At 34.9% G+C, this 12,561-nt stretch overlaps 1 protein-coding gene across 1 annotated transcript in view; it reads right to left on the minus strand.

The window, feature by feature from the left end:
- Nucleotides 1–12,561, minus strand: part of LOC121738754 — a 127,918-nt gene that overhangs the window by 66,578 nt on the left and 48,779 nt on the right. The window lies entirely within an intron of this gene.

The following is a 12,561-nucleotide window of genomic DNA, read 5'->3' on the forward strand; positions in this document are numbered from 1 at the left end:
TATGGTTCTATCTTTTATAGTTTCGGCAGCGTCCGCAAAATAAGTAACATTTCTGGTTCCCAAATATCTTACGGAACCCTATTTTAGCCTATGTTCAGCAGAATTAATGTAGGATTCCAATGGTAAAAGAATCTTTCAAATCGGTCCAGTAGCTTCGGAGCCTATTCAAGACAAACAAACAATCAAATCTTTCCTCTATATAATAGTAATGTAGACTAGATGATGGCCGGAACTTCGTTGCGCCAAAATTAGTTTATCGCGCGGGAACCGTACATTTTTTTCGGGATAAAAAGTATCCTATGTCCTTTCCCAGGACTCAAAGTATCTCTGTACCAAATTTCGGCTCAATCGGTTCAGCCGTTTAGGCGTGAAGAAGTAAGAGACAGACAGATAGACAGACAGACATACTTTGGCATTTATAATATTAGTATGGATAACATTCACTTCACATTGAAGTTTTGTGACTTGATTCGCCGTATGAACATTGAGCAGTATTGAGTTTCATTTAAAGTTAACACGTTGAAAAATTATTGTGAATTTCCACCTTGAAAATAATTCCGACCAGCAACGCCCAGCTAATTCAGTTCCACTCCTAATAACTTTATGGTCGTCGTAAAAAAGATATAAACTTGGTGTGGAGTTAAGAAAGTAATTATTTATACTGCCTGGAAAAATGACGCCGTGTCGAGGGATCAATTCAATTTTTTCAGCGATTGTCTAGATACTAAAATCAAAACACTGAGATTTTTAGTTAGTCGCCAGTTCACGCAAAAAATACGGCCATGTCCCAATTGCATGAACCAACCGTCTTCTATCAAATCCCTATGGCTGGACAATTTATTTTATTAGGACAAAACCTTTTGGTACATTAACATAACAAGTTTGAGCTAACTTGTACCTTTCAATAATATTATTTCTAAGAAAGTAGTTTTATTAGCATAGTCGATTCTTTTTTCCAGCTTGTCAACTAAATACTTGATGTTCAGGTACATACAGGATCCATTTTCATCTAAATCGTGACACACAAACACTCCTTAAGGCTAGGTTATTCCAAATTCACGTTTCTAGAATGAGTAATTTTTAAAGAAAGCGTCATTAAAAAAAGCTGAAAAATATATACACAATATATAGATACATCTTTTAACTAGTGACTTTTATGGATAGAAACACAATACAGATAATTTTACTCGATAAAAAAATTCCTAAACAACCTCGATTTTAAAAACATTTTGAGTTTTATAGGACTTACAGGGACTCAATCAAAAATAATTTGTATAGTTCGATTACTATTAAAATTTTACAGGGAAATGTACGGATACATCATGTTTAGTTATACTATTTTTATCTAAGTTTTTTCTCCTATTTCGCCCTATCATGGACGCGGCGAGCGTCGTAACCGCCACTGTACAAGGCGCGCTGATATGAATGTTATTTTAATGTCATTTACGTCGATATTCGCACTGACAGACATCGACCTACTAATTTAGGAATAACCTCCCCTTAAACATTTCCACAACGGCTGCAATTATCCTAATAAAAAAACTGCCGATTCATATAAAAGTACCTTAATATAAAGCAGTACCTAGATGTTTCAATCACCAAGCATTAGCAATCAAGACACAAATAATTTTACATCACAAAATAACAGCCGGGCTAAAATGGTCACATTTAGCAATTCCTCTCAACCAATTCAGCAAATGAATTGTCAAAACCGTCAAACTGACAAATGTCAAATCGAGTTGCATTTTGAGATTTTAGAAAAATGAATCATATTATGATTCATATCATGATTCTTCAAAGCGACCTTTTTAGCCCCGCTGTACTTACTACAATTCTTACATAATTCGGCGATTCAACAAATCAAACTAGCTAAGCGTGTAAATTCGGAAGGCGTACTAAATTATTATTTACGAAGGAAAAAGGGTAATAAAGCTCGAAGGAAGGATGTTGCGGTCGGTTCGGCGGAGTTAACGAGAAACGCGGACGTCGGGATACATCTCACGTTAATCTTAATAATCCCCCGTAATTCCAAATATAACAAGAACAAACGTTTCAGTATGGGATCTCACACGGGGCTTGTTATTAGATCGACTTATGAATTGCATCAAATGCAAAATTCATACTAATTTTGCGCGAAACTGTGTCTCTCTGTGCGTGCATATTTCACGCATAAGCAGCTTTACCGCGATTAGTAAAATGCGAAAAATTATCAGATAGAGTTTCCATCCCGGAAAAATTTACGGTTCCCGCGCGATTATTCAGGTGACGAATATAAAAAAAATGCGGGTAAAATATTATTGTAGTTTATGATACTTTACCCCGTTGATACAGTGCAACAAATTTCTTCTAACATTTAATATAGGTAAATTTCTCGCGGAATATTTTGTGATATTGTTGTGCTCGTTCGAACAGGGGATAGGCGACAAAGTGTGACCCTACTTGACGGACTCAACTGTCAACAAGGGAATTTTCATCCCACGTTGCCACATTTTGTCTTGGCGGTAAGTAGTTGAATATGCCTTCCATAGCCGATTCGGTATTGAACCTTTGCGATATTTCGTTGCGTATTTTTGTACCCACTCAAATTCAACTCACAAGTGTTTGTGCTGTAAAGTGTTTGATATGTTATTATGAATATACCTCATTATATTTTTCTAAACGTTATTGCTAGTAAGTATACAACTTTTTAGCAAAACAATATTCTATTGCGTTGTTAAGTGATTCATAAAATATTCTAAACATCTTAAAAAGTTGAGTTTCATTTTTTATACAAAAAAAACTCGTGGGTCGTGTCACTGAAAGTTACGTTGATGATAAATTTTATACGAGTGAGCGTGAGGAGCTACTGAAGTATAAAACGTAAAGGTACCGAGTTATAATTACGAGTAATAACATATTATGGAACTTTTGAATAAAACGTCTAATACTTCCTAAAACTACTAAGTATGCGTACCTACAATAATATTGTATAGTGTAAAATGTAAATGATTTGTGCTAAATTAATAGGAGGCTAGATTTGCAGAGGCTATTGCAGAGGCTATCCGCTATATTTATCTTGGATAAGTTATAACTGTGCTATGTTTGTGTTTCACTAAAATATATCCGCCCACTGACGACTGATATCGAGACTAAAACAAAAGAAAATTAAATCAATTAAGTAAAAAATACATGCGACAACAAAAAGTTTATAGCTTTTTTGCATATTTTATCTACGTTCATGCATATGTTACGTTATGCATGCGCTACACCATACATATGATACGTCATGCATATACGACACTTATGGACTTACAGGATCCACCTTGGACCCTCTCGGAGAGTGGGAGCCAGGCATCGCTGGGCTTTCGCTTCGAGCTCGCTCACGCCGTAAGGACTTAATTTTGGATGCTTTACTATACGGCAGGGTGAGAAGTAAGCTCCTGAGGAGCTTTTACGTCGGTTCAGACCTGTGTGGAAAATAATTTGTTAGGAGGTGTTACAAAAAATCATACATCGAAATAATATTAAGTAAAACCTTGTACTAGTCAAATGCTTATAAATTACAATCAACGCGACGCTCAAATTATAAGCATACTTTGTTTTATCAGTAGGAAAAAACATAATATCGTAACTAGTGCTATGTACTATGTAGACAGTAGACACGCAGAGGCAAGGCCGAGATTAGTCTCGTCGCGGCGCCGCCACCGTGGAACGTCATGACACCGCCACCGTGACACGGCACGACGCCCCGCCGCAGCACGGTGCCGCGAACGGCACGGCGCCAACATCATGGCGTGACACGGTGACGGCGCCGGGCGCTGCTCCTCGTTTGATGGGGACGCGGCCTGAACAATGAGAATAACTCCCCACAACTCCCACGCGGATGAAGTCGCTGGCAAAAGCTAGTCATAATTTATTATATACAAGTTATTTATTTCCTAAGAAAACATAATTACAAATACTTATTATATTTAATTAATGATAAGTACATTAAATAATCAGCCAAGTGCGAGTCGGACTCGCGCACGAAGGGTTCCGTACCGTTATAGAGCAAAAATAGGCCAAACATTTTTGGCCAATTTTTGGAGCCCCCTTCAAATTTTAATTTTATTTGAATATTATAATTAAATATTGTTAAAGTACCCACTACACATAATATAATAAAGGACTTGGTGAAAAATTCAAGTGCCTACCTGTTTTCATTATTGATATAGAGCAAAAAGGCCGAAAAAATCACGTTTGTTGTATGGGAGCACCCCTTAAATATTTATTTTATTTCGTCACATACTTGAAATACAGCCTGGAGACGGACAGACGGACAGACATCGAAGTCTCAGTAATAGGGTCCCGTTTTTACCCTTTGGGTACGGAACTCTAAAAAAGTTACTATAACGAGATTGAAGGAAAAACATTCAAAAAATAACTCGTGATATTTTTCATCATTATGCAAATATACAATATTATGAAAGAGCCCAAGGGTGACGTCACTTTACTACCAAAGGGCCGAGCCTTGGGCTATGAACCCAATACCCTGAAAGGGTGCAACTGTGTATCGATTGCGTTTATGAACCGCTAATATTGAATCTAATGGACGTTCCACATTTCAGCAACATCGTTTCAACTGTCGCCGGAGGAATTTAATTAATTTTAACAATTAACAAACAGATTTTGATACACGGGATTTTAATGTTAATTAAAATTTACTGTTTTAGTTAATATTTAAAAATCAGCAACCATTATGATGATTTCTAAGATTTGAAACCATTTTCCATAAGCTATAATTATAATATAATATAGTACTTATTATATTATATATAATATAGTTCTAAATAGAGTGTATTAGACTTTTATTGAATAGGGGAGTAATTCCATTAAAAGTATTCTGAAATTATCCCATTTCAGGACATACTCGTGAGAAAAGCCCTACTTTGACAATAATAATTACTGTGGACCGACTTTTCCGAAGTATATTTTACTATTTAAATACTTCTATAACTAGGGGCCATACATAAAGTATGTCACATCTAAAGGAAGGGGGAGGGGGACGGGGGGGGAGGACATGGTGTGATAAGGGGGGAGTAGTCTTATTTTTTGTGTCATCACATTTTGATTTTTAGATGTAAAATTGTAAATTTGTGACGTTATACTAGGGAGACTCACAAATGTGACCACTTGTAACAAAGGGGGGGGGGGGTATAATAATCATGAAAATCGTGTGACGTACTTTATTAATGGTCCCCTACTGCAAAGTAAGCAAATAAATAGTTAACACAAAATATTCAAAGAATGGAACGCAACGCTGAGAGAGGCTTACTTTAATATTAACGTTTTTCCCTTTTCTGTCGACTTGGGCAGAGCTTGTTGTGGCCTAAATGAATAAAAGGTATTTCAGACCTCAAGTGCTCATACCACTTTCTAAAACCTACGTTTTATAAAATTTTCAGCGTTCCTCGTCCATACAAATGTTTTTTTTATTTGCTTACATCTGCTTAAATTGTTTTCAGTTTGCATTGTTTTATATAACTTTGGTACGGAACTTATATTGTTATCTTTCCATTAAATTTGATTAACGCTAGAACATTTAAACATTCAGTGAGATGTATTAAACATTAATAAAATTTTATCCAGATTGAATGGTTTTCATTCTATCGCGTATCGTTGCCAATAAAGCGCGCTTAATGAAATGAGATCTCAATAAATTAAAATCAAAAAACTTTTTGAAAAAAAGGTTTTATTTAAACATTCTACTACGAAGCAAATAAATTTCTCCTTAAACTTTTTAACTATAAAGTTATAACCTCATCTTGCATGAAAATAAAAGCTTGTCGCGCGATTTGTAAGTAAACTGTTACCAATTAAACTGAGCAAATTGATATTAGGGATAATTTTTATTACTCAATAAAATTACATACTGACAGATTGTTAAACCTCGCGACAAGCTTTTATTATCTTGCAAATTATATCGTATCATGTCGTGTGACGTGTCATGTCTGTAGTGTATTGATAATTAAAGATGGACGCGTCTACTAGGGAGGTAGTTGGAAATAGTTGGAGTGGTCGCCCGACTACAGCGACGATCACTTCTCCATCAGCAGCCGCCAGAGTAGTAGTGTTCAGTTATACAGTAATTTCCTCACCCAGCCATTGTACATACTGTACAGTGGGGTGGAGCGAAAAATGTTTTTTTTTTTTTTATATATATTCGTTTCGGCATACCTATAAAAAGTTGCTGATACTGTTCACAAATATACGTACAAAATTTTATTTAGATCATAATAAATTTAGAGGTGCCCCCAACGTCATGAACTTTAGAGAAATTCGAAAAACTTTGTCAAAAACCACCAACTTCTAATATTGCCAAATTAACGCTGAATTATATTACGTGTATTCCGTTATGTTCGTAACTGTTTAAGCTTGAATATTGCTCAGATTGATGGGGAGATTGAGGCAGGAGAGGTGATTTCATTGCACTTTTCGATCGTTGTCTGAACGCCATAAAGTGCGCGCTAATATTGTAATTCTGCTTGTGAGAAACAGTGATTTTAAGCACTACCCACAAGAAAATAAACTCCTGTAAGTAATATTTTGAAATTCCTGTTTACTTATTGTTGATAAAATACAATTTTCGATATAATTTATACCTAGTATTTATCTTTATTACAGTCATAATATGTCGTCAAAACACGAAAAGAGACATGTTATCCCGTATTTGGTTTATCGGAGAAGTTACCAGTTTCTCAACTACCAACTCATATTATTTCTGTTATAAAAATTACATAATCATTAATTAATATGAACCAAAGCTGGACAAAACAACAAAAGAGCCGACAGTTCATAATGTATCCCAAAGACTGGCTACGGAAATTTTACGTATCTGGCGAAAAGCGTCGCTTCCCAAAAAAGAAGCATATTAGGTATTTACTTGATTAAAGAACTGCAAGAAAAATGATGATAGGCCGTTTAGATATAAATGCGACGAAAAATATGAAGAAAATAAAAATATAAGACAAAGAATGACTTCGTAACAAAGAGATAGGATCCTAACCAGACGTCTTTTTCTCGTTCTTTGCATGATGACTTAACAACCGAAAGAACGAGTTCCAGCGATTGTAGCTTCTTCTTATAGCTTCTACAAGCTAATGAATCGCCAAAATAAGAAGCTGCTCAGCCACACCAGAAAAAGAAATTCAATTTTCCATCATTAGCTCTCGTATGCGATTGTACCTGAGTCTCTGACAGAGCAGCTGCTATTATAGCTTTATCTGTGTTAAAAGATGTTTATTGTTGGTATTATTATATCAAAGGATTCTAGTGCTGTCATTGATCGTTAAAAATGCGATGAGAAATAATGAAAAACAGATCAGCACACACGATGCAGATCGCAAATATAAAAGTACTTATACGCAGAATTTATTTTGGTGGCAGAAAAGGTGGCTGTGATGGTACAGTTGTGAATATACTTTTCAAAGGAGATGTTACTCATTGTATGGAAAAAGTAATTAACAAACTATTATAGTAGTTTTTTGTTTGAAATGCCTAAATGTGAAATAAAAAAACAATTTAATACCAAACAATCCCCTTTTTTCTGATGATTATTCCTTGATAATATATCATAAATATTTAAATTTTCTCGATAAAAACATTGATACCACTAACCAGAGCCTGTAGTCAAGACCTTTTCTTTATCGATTCTTTATAGAATCGTCGATCAAAATGTATAGAATTGACATTAGACGAGTCGAACGTCAACGTCATATTCGCGAATTTTTAAGTCAATTCCATACATTTTGATCGGCGATTCTATAGAAAAGCGATAAAGAAAAGGTCTTGGCTAAGACATCAGGCATTTAATTAACGTATTACAATGTAGTTTTTTTACAAGGAACAGCAAATATAGAAAAATACTATTTGTCAAAACTAAACCAATGTTTTCAAAAAATTCGTATTTTTCGAATTTTCAATTGGGTTGGGGCACCTCATAACATCAAGACAAGTAAACTATATTTTGTATACAGAATTTTCTCATCAAAGAGCAACTTTCTATTGCTATGTCATTAAAAAAAAAAATCTTCATACATTATCGCTCCACCCTACTGTACAGTGTACACCAAATACACCGGCACACTCGCCGCAGCTGTAGTTGACGACAGCACAATGTCATTACACAACATAACATGTCATGACATGACAGGACACAACATGACATGACACGACACGACATGACATGACACGACATGACATGACACGACATGACACGACACGAGATGACATGACATGACACGACATGACACGACATGACATGACACGACATGACACAACACGACACAACACGACACGACACGACTTGACTTGACTTCCAATGAGCTCTTTCATTTCATACCCAAATCCCATATTGCAGAAGTTCATTGAAAATAACTATTCCCCTATCTTGGATGAGCCGCCATATTGGATTTAGAGTGATGTCACATACCATATCGTGCATTGTCATCCAAACTAAAAGTGTATAGAAAATTTCAGCTCAATCGGTTAAGTATATGATCTACTTCAAAATTTAGTTCCAAAATTCCTCCCGAACTAACATACCTACTTACATAGGTACATACGGAGCAAGTTAAATAAAAGCTTTTAAAATACATGAAACGCATTTTGGCGACTCGCTGCATTAATATTGTATTTTTGTAGATACTATTAAAACTAGCTGGAAAGTATAATTAAATATTAGACTATAATAATAACATTAACGTACTCAATAAGGTACGTCTATCATGAATGGAAAATATTGTTCGTGCCGCGATTGGAAATTACATCCGAGCAGCGCAGGCTCTTTGGAAATTTATGGACGATGGAAGCTGCAGCCGCTACTGAAGCTTACAGAAGCTTTTGTAAGCTTTCTGAGCTGGATGGTTGAAAGGACGAGGTACTCAATTAATTAAATTAGGGTTACCTTGAGGTTTTCAGACTTACACTTGAATGATAAGTTCATTTTTGAAGGTATTTTAAAAAAATATTGTTACATACACGCCCTTACTAAAATCGTCTCTGTAAAAACTATAGTTAAATAATTTTTTTCAATAAATGTATTTACTTAATTAAATATTATATCAATTAAATGAACTACATATTAATTACTAAATTTTTAGAATATAGCTGATATATATACAATGTGTCCCAACACCATTTTCGTGGAATAAAAAGTTTATGTTATTTTGTGTATTTTTTATAAAAAAATGCAATAATATATTTTTTACTTTTTGTGAAAAATCTTGCGTATTAGAGGAGGTTTTTAGGTTGAATAAATAGACTAGACTTCTTTGCTCTCAATCAGATAGTTTAAAAGTTATAACGATTTGCTTATGACCTTCGAAACACCATTTTTCATAAAAAAGTCATAATTCCATCATATAACATAATATAAAGGAATCAGTTTGTTATGCAGCTAGATTTTTCAGAAAAAGAAATTAAAAAAATATATATCTCAAAAAAACCTGAAGGACTTCTTTTTCGGGTACAGACAACAGAAATATATTTAATACTTTTATACTATACTTACATAATATATTTAAGATTTTTATATGATATACATATTTAATACATGTCCATGACCCAGGAACTTTGAAAAACTTAATGTTCCGTAGGCGGTATTCGAACCCGCGACCTTGCACTCATACAATGGTATACTTATTACCTAAGTGCAAGTTTGGACGTGAATGCGATAGCAAAATATGCAAGCGAGGAGATCGGAAGGTAGTTAAGGGTGGGGATGTAAGCGTGGGAGTAAGTGGGCTACCCAGTATCCACCCATTAATATCCCTTCCAGGTGAAGGTAGGAGGGAAAATCAGTGTGGGGGCCAGGGAGACAGAGAGGGGATGCAAGCGCAATTGCTGGTGTAAATGTAGGTGCATGTTGGACTGGGGAGGGGGGAATTTTCCCACCCCCCTGGTGGGGAAAGGGGTGAAAAGGTGTTTATGGCAGTATGAGTTACACAGGTAGGTGCGGGCGTAGAAGTTAGTAGCGTAGGCGAAATTTGTGGATAGCATGAAAGTTTTTAATAATACTCGTAATAATAATAAAAATCTTTATTGAAAGCCAAACACATTTCCTTATTCTATTAGCCCGCCTGCGTAGCGGTTTCTCAGCGGGTAAGTATGGTTAGTGGTAGGTATGAAATCTGGTGCAAGTGAAAATAAGCTACCTTTAGCACATAAAGATGAACGCTAAGCTTTATTGACTAACAATGTTTATATTTTATACTATCGCAGATAGAGTAATATACGTTTAAATCACTTTCATAAGTTTAAATTTTTTTAAGTAAGTATTTAAAAAATATATATTTTTATTGCTATTTCAATAGGCTATAAAAAACTGTTCAAAATGTTATTGTATATTCGCGTTGAACATTAAAATTATGATATAGTCAAATTTAAAATTTCCCTAGTACTTATTTAAAAAAAATGTAAGTATTTTTATGTACTGCTCAAAACTTTTCATCATTTTATTGAATATTGGCGTTGAATATTTAAATAATAATATAATAAAGTTATTTTTAATTCCCACTTTAAAAAATTGTACTATACAACTATTTCTTAAAGAAAACTTACCTTAGAATCCAGCGGCACCGGTCACCATACCGAACCGACCGAATAAAAGTTAACAAATTCTCAAAATTACATTAATTTTTAAAATAAATATACTCCAAAAGTTCCAAAGTTCAAATTATAACAAATTAAATCAATGACGCTGAAAAATTACAGTCAAACTAATCGTAACGGGAAGGAAAGTAAGCGGGAAAGCCTTCCGCTTGAAGCGAGCCCGAGCGAAGCCTTCAGTTCACTGACGGTGAGGGATGTTTCGCCCCCCCTTATATACCCCTGGAGTAATTAGTGCGCAGAGTTACCTGCGCAGCCAACCTCCATCTCTCACCCGCCTCTTTTATATTTGCATCTCATCTTCCGTCTCACTCGTAAATATTTTTGATCATACAAAGAAAAATATTATCTTACCTTAGAGAGAAGTATTTTATGTGTTTTAGATAATATTTCATGATCTGGTTTTCATCCATAACGGTGATTTTAAAGATAAATCTCGGAGAACATTTTATCGCACACTGTAGTTTGCCGCCGCCGTCGGAAAAGTATTGGCCTAGCCGCGCTGCGAATTCAAAAGTAATGTCATGATAGGTCAACTTAAAAAAAAATGGATGCAAAACTATTTTGTTGCCAAGTGTATATTTTATATTAAACTAAAATTTGGAAAAACGTTTTCGAGATCTAGAGACTAATATTTTATTTATTTAATGATTATTTTTAAAATAAAGCTTTAATAAAGTTTATTTTATTTTATAAATTTTAGGCAGTGCAATTTTTAGCAGTTAAATGGTGAGTGGGTTAAAAAACTTTTTTGTAATTTAGCGATAAATAATTAGTTGTCATTTGATGGTGGAATAACGTATATCTTATATATAAAATTCCCGTATCACATTGTTTGTAGTAGTCACCGTACTCCTCCGAAACGGCTTTACTGATGTTTACCAAATTTTACATGCATAATGCATATTCAGTGGGTCTGAGAATCGGCTACTGGGTAGCTACTTTTTATATTGTTAAGTGCATTTGTTGAATAAATAATAGTAAATTATCACAACTCGAGACTGACAGCGACCATTGTTTGTGCGACGGGATAGCGATGGACGTTGCCATGGTGACATACTTATTTAGTCACTTAAATAGAATAATACGTGCGAAATATCAAGTTTTAAAGTGGAAAAAATCGTGAGAGTCCAGTGTCCCCCCTTCCACTAGTTAAAATTGTTTTAGCTCAGGTTTCAGGCTCAGGTTTAGCTGTTTAGCTCAGGTTGCTTCTGGAATTGTGGAAAAATTCGTAGGAGATGTTATGCTGTTATTACCCTATTACCTCTTAAAAGGCCGGCAACGCACCTGCAGCTCTTCTGATGCTGCGAATGTCCATGGGCGACGGAAGTTGCTTTCCATCAGGTGACCCGTTTGCTCGTTTGCCCCATTATTTCATTAAAAAAAATACTAATACTATATTCATGCGAAAGTATGTCTGTCTATCTGTCTGTTACCTCTGCACCTCCAAACCGCTGAACCGATTTTGCTGAAATTTAGTATGGATATACTTTGAGTTCCGGGAAAGGACATAGGATACTTTTTGTCTCGGAAAAATGTACGGTTCCCACACAATAAACTTTAATGATTTGAGCGTGAACTATTCAATCGATTTTGATGAAATTTGGTAAGGAGATACTTTGAGTCTTGGGAAATGACAAGGAATACTTTTCTTCCCGGAAAAATATACGGTTTCCCACACAATCAACATTTTTGATTTGCACGTAAACTCTTCAATCGATTTTGATGAAATTTGGTATACAGATACATTTAGTCCCGAGGAAGGACATAAAATAGTTTTTATCCTGGAATAATGTACGGTTCCCACGCAATAAACTTTTATGATTTGCACGTTAGTTATATTCATTTGATTGTAATAAAATTTTACATGCAAATTACCTTAAGACGGCGACTAACTCCAAAAATCGAACATCGTCCTTCTCTCTTCATACTCAC

The sequence above is a fragment of the Aricia agestis genome, chromosome Z, assembly GCF_905147365.1.
Source record: "Aricia agestis chromosome Z, ilAriAges1.1, whole genome shotgun sequence".
Classification (NCBI taxonomy): Eukaryota; Metazoa; Arthropoda; class Insecta; order Lepidoptera; family Lycaenidae; genus Aricia; species Aricia agestis.